This window comes from Diceros bicornis, chromosome 14, assembly GCF_020826845.1.
Source record: "Diceros bicornis minor isolate mBicDic1 chromosome 14, mDicBic1.mat.cur, whole genome shotgun sequence".
NCBI classification, from domain to species: Eukaryota; Metazoa; Chordata; class Mammalia; order Perissodactyla; family Rhinocerotidae; genus Diceros; species Diceros bicornis.
Window position 1 is genome coordinate 40,552,010 of NC_080753.1, and position 15,399 is coordinate 40,567,408.

Sequence of the window (15,399 nt, forward strand, 5' to 3'; positions counted from 1 at the left end):
TTCCCATTATTTCTGACTCAAAATCTCAAAATTTCTGACAGATAGTTAGAATGAGAAGGGATTAGGACCCCTAGAGCATCAGTGTTTTTATTGTTGATCTTTCCTGACCATTCCTTAATTTCTTTAAAATTAAATGCTGAGTAAAAGCCCTGATTTCCAGTTTTCAATGGTCTCTTAGAAATTCTTCCTCCTCCTAATCCTACCTTATTTTTGTCCCAGAATCCTAGCGTCTTCCTATACCAAACTACATTCCTCTGAAAGATAGGAGGAGCGATCAAGTCCTGTGACCTGGACCACATTGGGAGGGGATAATGGTGCAGATATGAGTCCCAGAGAGGCTGCCTCACCACCTCTTCCTAGGTGGTCATATTTCCAAAATCAGGTAAGAATTGCAACCTCATTTTTATGGTGAGATACACGACCCATAATTCCAACCGTGTCCCCACTCAGCTGTGAACTTCACTTGCCTTCTGGCAATTCAAGATAGTGAAACTGTTTCACAGCTAGATTCTTCCCATGGCCACATACTATAGGTCTCCCTTTCCCCACATTCCCTGACAAAAATAGAAGTTTTTCACTGTGCTTTTGCTGAATTCACGTTTGATATGCTCTGCCCTCAGTTGGGTGCTCTTCAGTGGCAGTGAAGTAACCCTGTGAGACAGGGTTAGACCCATACAATTGGTTAGGGCACATGTCTAGAATGACCACAGGTCAAAAGAGCTTTAGAGCGTGGAAATTAGGTCAAATGCCTTCTATGCACTTGCAGCTAGTGGTAAAGACACCTGTTTTCTCCAATTTTGCTCTTTCATTTCTTCTTGAGAGGCACCTTCAATCCTCAGAACTTCTCTCCTAAACTCAACTCCAGGAAATACTGTGCCTCTTTAAAAAATGGTACTTTATTCATTTCTGGGTTTTCTTTTCTTATTTCACACACAATCAGCTCAGGCCCAGTCTTTGACCAATACTCCTGTCATTGGGCAATAGATGAGGAAGGAAACTTAAAAAATGTCATGGAGAAAGTAAATGTCATTTGTACTGAGCTGTGGTGGGCATTTTCACCTCAAGAGTCACAACTTTTGGCTAGTGGGAGGGTGGACCTCCCATCCCTGTTCTCTGGACAGAGTCACTCTGGTAAAAAGAAGGCCTCTCTACTACTTTGCAATTGAGATTTCTGGGGTCATTTAGCCTGGGAATAAACAAGGAAGGCAGGTGAGGGACACCTAGAGAGATAAAATGTTCAAAACAATTTGTGTGTCTGAGGTCTCTGGGTAGCATGGATCTGGGAGTGGATCATAAAGACCCAGACAGTCAGAAAAAAGAAGACTGTGAAACCAAAGGAATTCTTAGAGAAAACTAATCAAAGGAGACCAGGAGCAGGATCTTGTGCAGCCTTTTCTTAAAGAGATTGCTTACCCATCTGCTGGGACCCAAACCTCACAGTATCTGTAGCAATAGTGCCGTTCAAAACCTTCAGAAATGTCTACAAAATTATGAAACAACCAGATGGTGTTTAATTTCCACACCTAGAACCCAACATAAAATTTTTCCTCTGTGCAGAGGCAGCTGAAATTTGGTTAAAATATGGAAAAAGTCCCAGCAGGTAATGTTGGCTATGTATGTCATCCCCTTTTGTGATCAGAACCTGGTGAGGCCCAAAAACATGAAGGGAAGAGAAAGAGGGTCATGATTCTGTCATGCCGAGCTGTGGACCAGTCTTTGCATTTCTCTCCTCACTGAAAGACTTTCGTCTCCTTCAGTCTGAGCTAAAGCTCCTTCACATGCAAAGAGTCCTATGGATGATGCTCTTGGAGACTCTGTGAATGGGTGGTCCTTTAGCAAATCCAAAATTTAGTTAGACTAGTGGTGCATGGTCTAGAAATGAGATGAAAAATTTCTTACCTTTTGGCTGTGCTGTGAGTATCTGGTAACCGGGCTCCATGTTGCCTAGTTTTCCAGCTATCTCCATAAGCCCTTTCTTCACCTGCCAGCTCCTGAATAATATCTCTTCTAATCTTCACTCAGATTTAGTAAGGTGTCTACTCCTTGGCACTCAGTCCCTAAGTCAAATGTCACTTTGCTACAGTGACCACCTCCCTAGCTAAAGCCATGTACCCAGTATCTATTACATCAACTTATTCTATCTTCCTTATAATCACTATGTGCTTTAGAAAGTATCTTATGAAGTTTCTCTTTTTAAATTTTCTCTCTTTCCTCTAGAATGTAAAGTTCCTCTGGCTCAGATCACCGTTTTGATCTCACTATGTCCTCAGTACCAAGGGTTAATCCATAAAATATAGTTTCTAACTTAAAATGGAGATATGGTAAGGATAGGGAATTGGCAGATCAAATACAAATTAATCATTCAATAAACCAACCTATAACAAAAATATTAATCTCTGCATCAGCCAATTTATTTTTCTCTATCTTTGTGTCTTATTCAAGGTTTTCAATTTTACTGATGAGTGGAAAATTTATTTATAATAAATATTTTTCATTTTCCTAAACAGAATTTTCTATTTTCTAATTAGTGAATAACAAATAAAGATGTAAGGGACCACAGACACTTAAGATTTCCCTTATAACCCAGTCACAGCTAATAAATATTTGGACATTGGGTGAAAACTAGAACAGAATTCACAGCCTGGTTCCTTTTGCATGCATTTTCTTTTAACCATTTCTTTCTGCATAGATTCTTAATTTCCATTTTCTTTATATTCTCTAACAGTGAAGCCTTAAAATGGTCCCTCTGCCTTCTGCCTCTTCTGTATGGTACCAGGATACAGAGTGCTGGAGAATCTGACTAACAGAGGATTCTTACATTAGGTAAACCACAAATCTTTAACATTCTGTGAGCTTGGAAGCTGGAGGGAGGAAGAAGAGACAGTATATACATCCAGAGTGGTGACAGTGCAGACTTTCAGGATAAAACATACTTGAAAACACTTTGTTCTTTGTGGGATCGGTGACTAAATTGGTAACATATCTGATTTGGGGTTGTAGAATTCCAACTCTGCCTCCTTGATTTTCTCTTAGGGAGTGGAAGGGAGATGATGTGCTGTTTCATTTCTTATTTACATGTTACCAAATTGACCCATGGAGATCTATTTCTGAAAGTTAGCTTGTCCAGAGTTTGCTCTCTGAAGGTCAAACTGTGCTGTGTCACTGCTTCCCTTAAAGGCTGGATGAAAGGAGGCAGTTGCAAATATAACTATAAATATCCATACAGATACAAATACTCTACTTGAATCCTTGGAAAAAGCCATTTTGCCTGGAAAATAATATCTTATTTGAAAGGAATATATTCCCTTCCTTCACCTTTCATTTTATGTTTCATGAATCTTGTTACTGCAAAGTAATTGAGCAAAAAAAAATCAGCGGGTGGCAACTGACCTTCACTAAAATCTCCCATCAGATCTTGAAAGCAGTTTCCTGAAAGGCAAACAATACTCCACATACAAGGATTCTTTGAGCACCATGTGCTAGAAATTGTACTAAAAGTTTATTGATTTTATGCAAGTTGTTTGATTTAGCTTTGCAGCTAACCTAAATATCATTTTTCCCATTTTAATGAAACTGAAGCTCAGAAGAGTTGAAAGAATTTTCTCAGGTCACAAGGCTGTAAGGAGCAAAACCAGATATGGAAAGTTGATTTTTTTCTAAATTAAAAATGTGAGCGTTTCCTTTAACTGTGCATAGTCTCACCATCTGTTTATCTCCATGTCAGTTCATTCATTCATCATTCATATTACAAATACTTATAAATGAGTGGATTTATTCTTTCATTCATCAGACATTAACTCAAAATCTCTTCTGTGTCTGCCAACTGGGGTTCAAGACTTCTAAAGCCTTTGACTCCTTTTTCTCCCTCAAATCTCTACAACAGTGTCTTGACAAATACTGTACATCTTCCCTGCACAATCTCTCCAGCATCTTTCTCTTTCTTCTCATTCATCTATCCCTTCATCCTTTTTGTGATGTTTATGGAAGATGTATCCTGTGCCAGGCTGTGTATTGGGCACTGGAGATGCAGAAAGACTCATGCTACTGCTAATCTCAGGAGCTAACAGGATACACCTCAATCCTTTAATATCTTTATAACTTCTTTTCCTTTCTCTCCAATTCTAGTTTACCATTTCCAACCTCTTTGGCATTCAAAATTAAAACACTTTCCTAAAATTTTACTTTGATTATGTAAGACATTTGCCCGGAATTTTTTCAAAGGTTCTTAAGCAAGCCTCCACAATGATCTCCCCAACATATCTCCTTGTGTCCAGGCTTTCCAATCACTATTTCCCTCCATGTCTATTTTACACCCACATACATACCACTACAATTGAAAAGGTATATTTCTTAACACAGGAATTTCTACATCCATGCCTCTTCCTTCCACAATATGTTCACTCGACATCTGCCCCCCTCAATGTCTATTTTTTATTTCTTCACTCTGATATGATCTCACCTCTTATTTCCTTTGGCTCTTGTCTATAATATTTTGTATTTTTTGCTGTTCTCTCATATGGTGTGGATGTGTAATAACAACATGATGTGCCTTAGCAAGAAACGAATACATATCTCAAGATGGGGTTAAAACGCAAATGGATGGACATTTAGGGTATTATGCAAAGTGAAATAAGTCAGAGAGAGAAGGTCCAATACCGTATGATTTCCCTCGTTAAGTAGTAGATAATAACAACAACAAACAAACATATAGAGACAGAGATTGGATTGGTGGTTACCAGAGGGGAAGGGGGGAGGGAGGAGGATGAAGGGGATAATTCCGCACATGTGTGTGGTGATGGGTTGTAATTAGTATTTGGGTGGTGAACATGATGTAATCTATGCAGAAATAGAAGTAAAAAAATAAATAAATAAAAACGCGAGTTTTGTAGTGTAGTGGTCATCACGCTGGGTTTGAAACATAGCGAAATAGCGAGTGATTTTTATGCCTTCTGGAATTCAGGAGAAATCACTCCACCGCCTCCTTCTGGGAGGCCCCACCTAAAAGGAACGAGTAATAAAGCCACTTCTGTTGTTTTTATTTTGCTTTCTTTTTAAGAAACAGGAAATCATCCTGAGACAACTGTGCTACATTAGCCCCGCTGTTCTAGGTGAGTCCTCCCAACTGGGACGTGTTCTTTTATGTCTCGGAAAATTTACGGACATGGTGCTGGCGCTACAGTTTTCCCGTGGCGACTTTTTCCTCCTTTCCCTCGCAGAGGAATAGATAGCCACCACGCTCTTGTCCCGGATCATCTTTGAGAAGATGCACCATTAGTGGAGTCCTGGATTCGCATTAATGGCTTTGACATACCTGAGCTTTGGGTCGCCCCAAAGAATGAATAAAGAAGTAGAGACTAGCACACTGCAAAACGGAAGAAGAGGGAGGAATGACACAGCAGTTGTGGGGAATTAGCTCAAGTGGTAGAGCGCTCGCTTAGCATGTGAGAGGTAGTGGGATCGATGCCCACATTCTCCAGGTTTTACTGGCTTCCACCTCGGATCTCCAGGGGACAACCTCAAATCTTCCAACCTACTGAAAGAAACGACAAAATAGTAGATACTTTGAACGCAGTAGGGATTTGGATGCTGCTCTCATTTATGACCTATGGGTGAATGGATCTCCAGGGGACAACCTCAAATCTTCCAACCTACTGAAAGAAACGACAAAATAGTAGATACTTTGAACGCAGTAGGGATTTGGATGCTGCTCTCATTTATGACCTATGGGTGAATATGGCAGGTTTGTTCTTCCTCTTACTGGCCTTCAGTATGGAGATCTACTCTCAATTTATAATTTGTTTTCTGTTTCTCCAGAGGAGCTGTGATCTCCAGGAACATACCCAATTATTTTTATTTATCCTTTTTTCTCCCGCAACTAGGCTCTAAATGTGGCACAGTCCTGAGAAATGCAGAGCAGAGTAGGGTAAATAATGCCCCAGCTTTCTTGTCAGCGGACTGAAACTCCCAGCCCCAGGTAACCAGAGAATATCAGAAAAGATACTGTGGAAAGTAAACACATAAAGCTGTTTGTGAACTCCTGGAGGCATCAGCGAATTGTGAAGAAGTGGCTCTGATCCTAAACGACATACCATAGACTTTGAGAACTGAAGTAAGTGACAGCCCACTGCCCAAGTCCACACTGGCTGCCGGGTTGCACACACTCTAGTGATCTCCAAATAGTATCGTAAAGGCTTTGAAAATGCAATGGACTTTGAAACCACAACACGTAGAAGTACTTGAAACTTGAACATAAGGCAGACAAGTGCCTGTATAAACAAAAATGGCAGTATTCTCCGTAAGATTTGAACGAGACACAAAGTCTTATAACATAATAAAAAAAAATGGCTAGGTTATAATCCAAAATTATTCAGCATTTGAAGAAGCAAGAAAATGCTAATTCACTTGGAAAGAGAAATAACAGATAGCAACACTGATATGACACAGATGTGATCATCTGACAATACTTTAAAACAATGATTATTTAATGTTCTGAGAATTAGGGGCAAGAACTCTTCGGAACAAATAGAATGTTAGAAAGTCTTAGCAAATAATGGAAAGATATAAATCCAAATTGAAACTTCAGAACTGAAAAATGTATTAAGCACAATTATAAACAACACTAGATTATCTCAATAGCAGAAGGAGATGACTGAGAAAAAGTCAGCAAATGTGAAGATAGAACGATATTAACTACCCAATCTAAATGACAGAGAGAAAAGTGTATTTTAAAAGATGGAAAGAGCCTCAGGGACAAATAGGAAAATACACATCTTATATTCACATTACTAGAGACCCAAAGAAAAAGAGAAAGAGGCCCTTGAAAAAGAAAAAAAAAAAAAAACCAACATTTGAAATATTAATGTCTGAAAACTTTCCAAATTTGGCAAAAGACATAAACCAGATTCAAGAAGTTCAGCAAATCTCAAGCAGGATAAACCCAAATAAATGCACGCTCAAACATATCACTTAAATAGTTCGTAAAAAAAGAAAAAATAAATTCTTGAAAACAGCCAGAGGAAACCAAAAGGGAAACTACAATCTGAATGATTGTGGATTTCTCATCAGAAACCACGGGAGGCCATAAAGGAATGACATAACCTTTAGTAAATGCTGAAAGAGAAGACCTGTTAACACAGAATGCTAAGTATAACAAAAGGTGAAAGAAATACATTCTCATTTGAAGGTAAACTGAGAGAATCCATTGCTAGTAGAAGTGCTGCTATTGAGACAAGAAAAATGATACCGGAAGGAAACTTAGAATACCATGAATGAAGGAACAATAGCAGGGATAGGGAATATGTGGGTAAATATCATAGACTACTATTCTTCTCATGATCTCTTTAAAGTATGTTTGATGATTGAAAGTGAAAGTTATAACATTGATGGAGTTTTCATTGTATCTAGAAATGCTATATACATAACATAAAGGGGTTATGGTAAAGGGACTAAACGGTAGTGAGCTTTGCATATTCAACGTGAATGATAATTTATTGATTCTAAGTATACTGTGAAATGTTGTGTGCATCTAGTAATCACGAGACCACATACTAACAACGTTTAAATGAGCCAAAAGAAGGCAGAAAAAGAAAAAAAGAAATATGAAAAACAAAGGGAACAAACCATTAATAATTAAATAGTACATCTACATGCAAACTTATCAATAATAAAATTAAATGTAAATAATCTAAAAATATCAATCATCAGAAATTGTCAGAATGTATTAAAAATAAATATTCTGACTATAAGAAACTCATCTTAAATATAGTTATATGTGAGATTAAAAGTTACATACAACATTAAAAGTTACATATAATTGAAAACAAAGAATGGAAAAAGATACACCACACAAGTATTAATAAAAAAAAGCTGAAGTGGATATATTAACATAAAACAAAATAGATTTCACAGCAAAGAAAATTTCTATGTATAAAGAGAGATGGTACATAATTATAAGGTTTCAGTTCACAAAAGAAATAACTGTCCTAAATGTGTATGTCTCTGGACACAAAGCTTCAAAACTCATTTTAAAAAGCTGATAAATCTGAAAAGAAAAATAGAAAAATCCACAGTTACAGGTGCAGATGTCAACACTCCTCTCTCATTAACTGATAGATCTAGTAGGTAACAAATGGAAAACAACACTGAAGAACTAAACACCACCATCCATCTATGGATCTAATTGACCTTATAGAGCAAACTCACAATGTAGGTAGAAAGAAGGGCCAAAGATTGAGAGAAAAGTAAGATCATATCAAAACTAAGAAATCAAGAATGGTCAGAGTAGAAGCAGAAGAGTGAGATGAATGAAACTGATATTTTAGAAAGAGGTATTTTGCTGTAAAGGCCAGGGAGACTGAAAGTGATGAAACTGGAAGTGGATGATCCCTTGTCCATATTTATCCTTCCATCTGTTGATGTCTGAGGCCATCAGATTCCTTCTGAATCACCTGAGCCTACTACAGTGCCTGGCCCAGAGCAGCTCTCCAATCAATGTACATTGAATGAATGGAAGGGAAGTGATAGATTCAAAAAAGTTGCACAAGAACTTGGAAAGTCATGGATGTGGTGTTTGAAGGAGGAGAAAGAGTCAAACTCAACTTGGAAGTCTAAGCCCAAAAGACTGGCACAGCGGAGGTCGGGAATTAGGTATTTAGTATATGAATGAGCAGGCTACTGTGGAGGAGAACAGGCAGAGAGATCATGAGCTGGAGCAGAGAAGGGGCTCACTGTTTGGAATCTAGAAATCTGCTTATCAATGCAGGCTTTGCCACCTAGCAGCTCTGGGACCTTAGGAAAATTACTTAACTTACCCGAGCCTCCATTATACTGGAAAGTACAGATTATGATACATGGTTTTGTTGCCAAAATTTGATTGGACTATATGAGATAATCTCCACAAATCTCTTGTATAATTAATGATACATTAGGCTAAAAAAATCCAGGAGGACTTTTATCAAGTTCAGTTTGTGGTTTTTATAGGGAAAGTGTCTCCAGTCCTGTAGATGCAAGTAGAGACATAAAGTTAAACCAAATTATGGACTGTAGACGAATCTGAGGGCTATTTAATCCCTTATTCGTTCTTTCATTCATTCAGTCGGTCAGTCAGTCTGTGAACTAATACATGTTAACTGGGCACTTCGTGTGTTTCTTTTCAACAAAGAAGACGATGGAAGCTGTAGGACCAACTGAGATCTCTGAGGGCAGGATAAAACCACATCATTAGAACACAAGAGCAAAAAGACGGGCACTATATCCCCAGTCCCGCAGCCCAGATGGTCCTATTGTTCAGTATATACCGAAAAGATGTGGACTCCGCGCCTTTTGGGGGCGTGGAATACTTCCGGTGCAGCACTGGTTCCTACGGAGTTCTTTTGAAGTAGCATTGATAGTATTCTTTAAAAGTTGGGAATTGATAAAGCTTGGTTACTTAGAAAATAATATTTCATATTTTCCTGTAATTATGGAGAGCACTCAAGCTGCCCTCTTAGCGCAGTTGGCAGCGCGTCAGTCTCATAATCTGAAGGTCCTGAGTTCAAGCCTCAGAGAGGGCAGAGTAATTTTTTATTCTGTGTTTTCACAGTGGCCTCGCATAATGTCATGTTGGTAAAAAGAAAGCAGAGGTCAAGTGCACTAAGAAAAGAAACACAAAGTAAAATTAGTAGATGTGCCAGATAGAGATTTGAAGTGATCCAATATTTTGTGAGAATGGTAAACTCAGGTTTGTACTTTTTTGGGCTTCAGTGCTTTGAGTAAAATGAGTGGAGAAGAAATGTACATTATTCAGAAACTACAAGCTATACCATATTTTTGCTCTTCCTCTCCATCGAGGGAAGAATCAGAAGAAATTTCTCTTCCAACTTTGTTCTCTGAAGGTTGCCCAGAGTTAAGTAGGCAGAGGAAGTGTAAAATCATTGATTCTTTTAATCCTCCAACAAATGTTTCTTGAGCACACATCTTATTATTAGACTGTTCTGGGTACAGTAATTCAACAATGATTAAAACACAAAATTCTCTCCCTCCTGGAGCTATGTCCTAGTTGGAAGGAGTGGGAAAAATAGACAAGAATCAAATAAGAAAAATGCATAATAGCTAAGTGATAATGTTTACTGTCAGGTAATCATTTGGCGGTAAAGGGAGTCTGGAGTGTGGAGGTGGAATGTTCAGCTTTCAGGGGAAAAGTCAGGAATGTGGTCACCTTGAAGTTACCTTCTAGTATCTCATTCTTTCTGGTTTGATGAGGTCCTTGTTCCCAAAGGTTGTCTAACACTGTCACTAGAGTGATTTTTACCTATCAAGGCAACTGGGGGTTATGAGGACTTTTTGCACACAAGGCAGGAGGGCTTAGTTGGATGAATAGTGGTACCTGATAAATCCTTGACATGTTTGTTCATATGGAAAATGAGAACTAAGGGATTGTCCATGTGGAACAGAGTTACTTTAAAAAGAACTGAGTAGTAAGCATTAAATACTGTTCTGGTTGCCTTTTCTGTGTAGAATGCTGGCCGCCTCACAGAGAGCTGTACCATAGATGTTTATTAGTAGTATAACAAATGGATTTGCAGAGGAGATTAGAATCCACCAGGGTTCTCTTCTAGGGAAAAATAGCCTTCCTTCTAAAGTTTTACATAGTTCCTGGGTAAGAAAAGAACCCTAAACAAGCTTGAAAAATTGAGTGTTCTCCAGGAAAAGTAGGAAGTCCTGGTGTAGAAGAGCATAATCTGAGCACATAGCAGAGTCTCAGCACACGGGTGAGTACGCAGGAGGTCAAATGGTTGAATAGTGAATCTGACCAGAATATCCATTGTAGAGAGAAACAACTTGGTGTCATATCCACCATTTGAAAGGCATATGCACCAGAGTTGTTGTCTATTGACCTCAAAAATGAAAGGAAGGAAAGAAACTTATCATGTCTTTCATGATGGAGGAAAACCTTTTCCCATTATTTCTGACTCACAATCTCCAAATTTCTGATAGATTGTTAAAATAAGAAGGGATTCTGACCCCTAGAGCATCAATGTTTTTATTGTTTATCTTTCCTGACCATTCCTTAATTTCTTTAAAATTAAGTGCTGAGTAAACATTCTGATTTCCAGTTTCCAATGGTCTCTTAAAAATTCTTCCTCCTCATAATCCTACCTTATTCTTGTCCCAGGATCCTAGTGTCTTCCTATGCCAATGCTACCTTTCCCTGGAAGATAGGAGGAGGGATCAAGTCCTACCCAGCGACCTGGTCCACATTGGGAGGGGATAATGACACAGATGTGAGGCTGAGAGAGGCTGCTCCACCTTGTCCTCCTAGGTGACATTATTTCCAAAATCAGGTAACAATTGTATTTATGGTAAGATACAGGATATGTGGAATAGTCTCAGAATTCCAAGTGGGAACCCCACCCAGCTGGGACATTTACTTGCCTTCTGGCAATTCAAGATAGTGAAACTGTTTCAGAGCTTGTTGCTCCCATGGTGACATATTATAGGTCTCCCTTTCTCCACATCATGACTGAAACAGTAGTTTTTCACTGTCCTGTTGCTACGTTCATGTTTAAGATGCTCTGTTCTCAGTCGGATCCTCTTCAGGGGCAGTGAAGTAACCCTGTGGGACAGAGTTAGACCCATAAAATTGGTTAGGGCGCTTGTCTAGAGTGACCACAGGTCAACAAGAGAGTTAGAGCATGGGAATTAGGTCAAATGTTAGAACAGCTTCCTCGCACTCCAAGCTAGTGGAAAAGATACCTGTTTTCTCCAGTTTTGCTCTTCATTTCTTCTTGAGAGGCACCTGCAATCCTCAGATCTTCTCTCCTGAGCTCAACTCCAGGAAATATTGGACCTCTTTAAAAAATGGCAATTCATACATTTCTGGTTCTTTTCCTATTTTAACCACAAGTCAGCTCAGGTCCAGTCTTGGACCAATACTCCCTGTCTATGGGCTAAGGACAAGGAAGAAAGACCTGACAAATGTTGTGGAGAGAGTAAGCATCATCTCTATGGGGCTGTGCTGGGGCATTTTCTTCCCAAGATTCACAGTTTTGGTCTACTTGGAGGATGGACACCCCATCCCTGTTTTCTGAACACAGAGACCCTGAAGAAAAAATTGCCTCTCCACTACCATGTAATTGAGATTTCTGGGGTCATTTAGTCTCGGAATAAACAAGGAAGTCAGGTGAGGGACACCTAGGGAGACAAGAGGTACAATACAACTTGTGGGTCTGCCATCTCAGAGATACATGAATCTTGAAGGAGATCACAAAGTCTCAACTGTCAAACAAAAGAATATTGTGAAACCAGGACAATTCTTAGAGAAAACTCCTGAAAGAAGGATAAAAGTAAGATCTTTGTGAGGTTCTTCCTTAAGGAGATTCCTTACCCATCTGCTGGGACCAACCATCACAGTACCTGTAAGGACAATGCTGTTCAAAACCTTCAGAGGTGCCTGCAAAATTATGAAACAACCAAGTGGTATTTAATTTACACACATAGAACCCCAGATATAACTTTTCCTCTTTGCAGAGACAGCTGAAATCTGATTAAATTTTGACAAAAAATCCTAACAGGTAACGTTGGAAAGGTGTTTCATCCCCATTAGTGATCCGAACCTGATGAGGCTGAAAAACATGAAGGGAAGAGAAAGAGGGTCATGATTCTGCCATGCTGAGTGTGGAACAGTCCTTGCATTTTTCTCTTCTCTGAAAGACTTTCCTCTCCTTCATTCTGAGCTAAGGCACCTTCAGATGCAAAAGAGTCCTATGGATCATGCTATTCGAGACTCTGTGAATGGGTGGTCCTTCGGCAAATCCAACATTTGGTTAGGACAGTTGTGCATGGTTTTCAAATGAGATGAAAAATTTCTTACATTTTGTCTCTGCTTTGTGTATCTGGTAACTGGGCTCCATGTTGGCTAGTTCTCTAGCTGTCTCCAGAGGCCCTTTCTGCCAGCTCCTGAATAATATCTCTTCTAATCTTGACTCAGACTTAGTAAGGTGTCTGCTTCTTGGCACTTAGTCCCAAAATCAAATGTCCCTTTGCTACAGAGACCACCTCCCTAGCTAAAGCCATGTACTCAGTATCTATCACATCAACTTATGCCATCTTCCTCATTTTCGCAATGTGCTTTAGAAAGTGTCTTGTGAAGTTTTTCTTTTTGAATTTTGTCTCTCTCCTCTAGAAAATGAGATTCTTTAGGCTCAACTCATTGTTTTGACCTCACTGCCTCAAGTTAAGCCATACAATATGGTTTCTAACTTACCATGCAGCTAATAGGTAACGAGAGGGAATATCAGATCAAATATAAATTAATAGTTCAATAAACCATCCTATCACACTTGCAAAATCTTCATCTCTGCATCTGTCAATTCATTTTTCTCTTTCTTTGTGCTTTGTCCAATGTTTTGAATTTTACTAATGAATGGCAATTTGTTTGCCATTAAAAATATAATAAAAATAAAAATAATTTTATCTTTCCCAAACAGAATTTTCTATTTAGGAAATAGCATAAGTGTAAAGAGCACAAATGTTTAGGACTTCCCTTATAACCCAGACACAGCTGTTACTCATTTGAACGTTGGGTGAAAACTAGAGCAGAATTCACAGCCTGGTTCCTTTTACATGCATTTTCTTTTAACCATTTTCTTCCATGTGGATCCTTAATTTCCAGTTTCTTTCTATTCTCTAACAGGGAAACCTGAAAATGGTCCCTTATATTCTACTTCTTCAAGAGAGTACCAGGATGCAGAGGGCTGGAGGATTTGACTAATGAGGCTTGTCAGGATTTTTACACTAAGTAGAGCAGAAATCTTTAACATTCTGTGAGCTTGGAAGCTGGAGGGAGAAAGGGGAGACAATAGTCACATCCAGAATGGTGACAGTGTAGACAGAGCTGTAGCCCTTACAGGATAATTTATCCTTGAAAACACTCTATTCTTTGTGGACTTAGTGACAAAATGGTGACATAGTTGATTATGGATTGTAGGATTCCAACTTTGTCTCCTAGATTTTCTCTTGGGGAGTGGAAAGCAGATGATGTAATGTTTCATTTCTTATTTACATATTACCAAAATGACCCACAGAAATGGATTTCTGAAGGTTAGCTTGTCCAGAGCTTCCTCTCTCAAGATAAGACTGTCCTGCTGCTTCCCCTTAAAGGTTCCATGAAGGGAGGCATCTGCAGGCTAGAGAGCTATAGTGGTTCCTGGGAGATTCTCTCTTTCCATTTTCTGTCCTCTGAGCCTGTGAGAGAAGGATGACAACAACTGGGGCCTTGGAATACAGGCTAGAAAGATTGAAAAGGAGTGAAAAAAGAATCTAGACACAAATACTCTGCTTGGAACCTTGGATAAAGTCATTTTGCCTGGAAAATCATATCTTATTTGCAATGAGCATATTCTATTCCTCCAGTTTTATTTCTGTGTTTCAAGAAGACTGTTACTACAAACTAAATGAGCAAATCAGCAGATGACAAAAGACCTTCACTAAATTTTCTCCTCACACCTTGAGAGCAGTTTCCTGAAAGGCAAACTATACTCCACATACAAGAATTCTTTCAGCACCATATGCTAGAAATTGTCTAAGAGTTTATTAATATTATGCAAGTTGTTTGATTTAGCTTTGCAGCTAACCTGAATATAATTTTTCCCATTTTACAGATGAAACTGAAGCTCAGAGGAACTGAAACATTTTTCTCAGGTCAAAAGGGTGTTATAAGCAAAACCAGATACGGAAAGCTGATTTTTTCTAAGTTAAAAATGTGAGCTTTTCCTTTAACTGAGTTCATAGTCTCACCATCTGTTTTTCTCCATACCAGTTTATTCGTTCATTTTTATAACAAATAATTCTAAATGAGTTAATCTATTCTTCTTTTCATCAGATATTAATTCAAAAATCTCTTGTGTCTGCCACCCAGGTTTAAGACTTCTAAGTGCCTTTGACTCCTTTTTCTCCCTCAAATCTCTACACCCAGTGTCTTGACAAATGCTGTAGAACGTTCCTGAAAAACATATCCAGGATCTTTCTCTTTCTTGTTATTCATCGTCCTTTGCCCACTTTTTGATGTTTCTGGAAGATATATCCTGTGCCAGGCTGTGTATTGGGCACTGGAGATGCAGACTCATGCTACTGCTAATCTCAGGAGTTAACAAGATATACCTCAATCTTTTAATATCTTTATAACTTCTTTTCTTTTCTCTCCAATTCGGATTTACCCATTTCCAAACTCTTTGGCATTCAAAATTAAAAAGGTTTCCTAAAATTTTACTTTGATCATGTAAGCTATTTGCCTGGAATTTTTCAAATGTTCTTAAGCCTCCACAATATTCTCCTCATCATATCTTCATGTGTCCAGGCTTCTCAATTACTATTTCCCTCCATGTCTATTTTTCACACAGACACACACACACGCACTCATGC

General features: G+C 38.7%; 2 non-coding genes across 2 annotated transcripts; both read left to right on the top strand.

Moving 5' to 3' along the window:
• The first annotated feature begins 5,403 nt into the window (after positions 1-5,403).
• TRNAA-AGC (transfer RNA alanine (anticodon AGC)) lies at positions 5,404-5,476 on the top strand. The gene has a single exon. It is a non-coding gene; the product is annotated as a tRNA-Ala (tRNA).
• Positions 5,477-9,478: 4,002 nt separating this feature from the next.
• On the top strand, positions 9,479-9,551 carry TRNAM-CAU (transfer RNA methionine (anticodon CAU)). Its single transcript has one exon. It is a non-coding gene; the product is annotated as a tRNA-Met (tRNA).
• Positions 9,552-15,399: the final 5,848 nt, after the last annotated feature.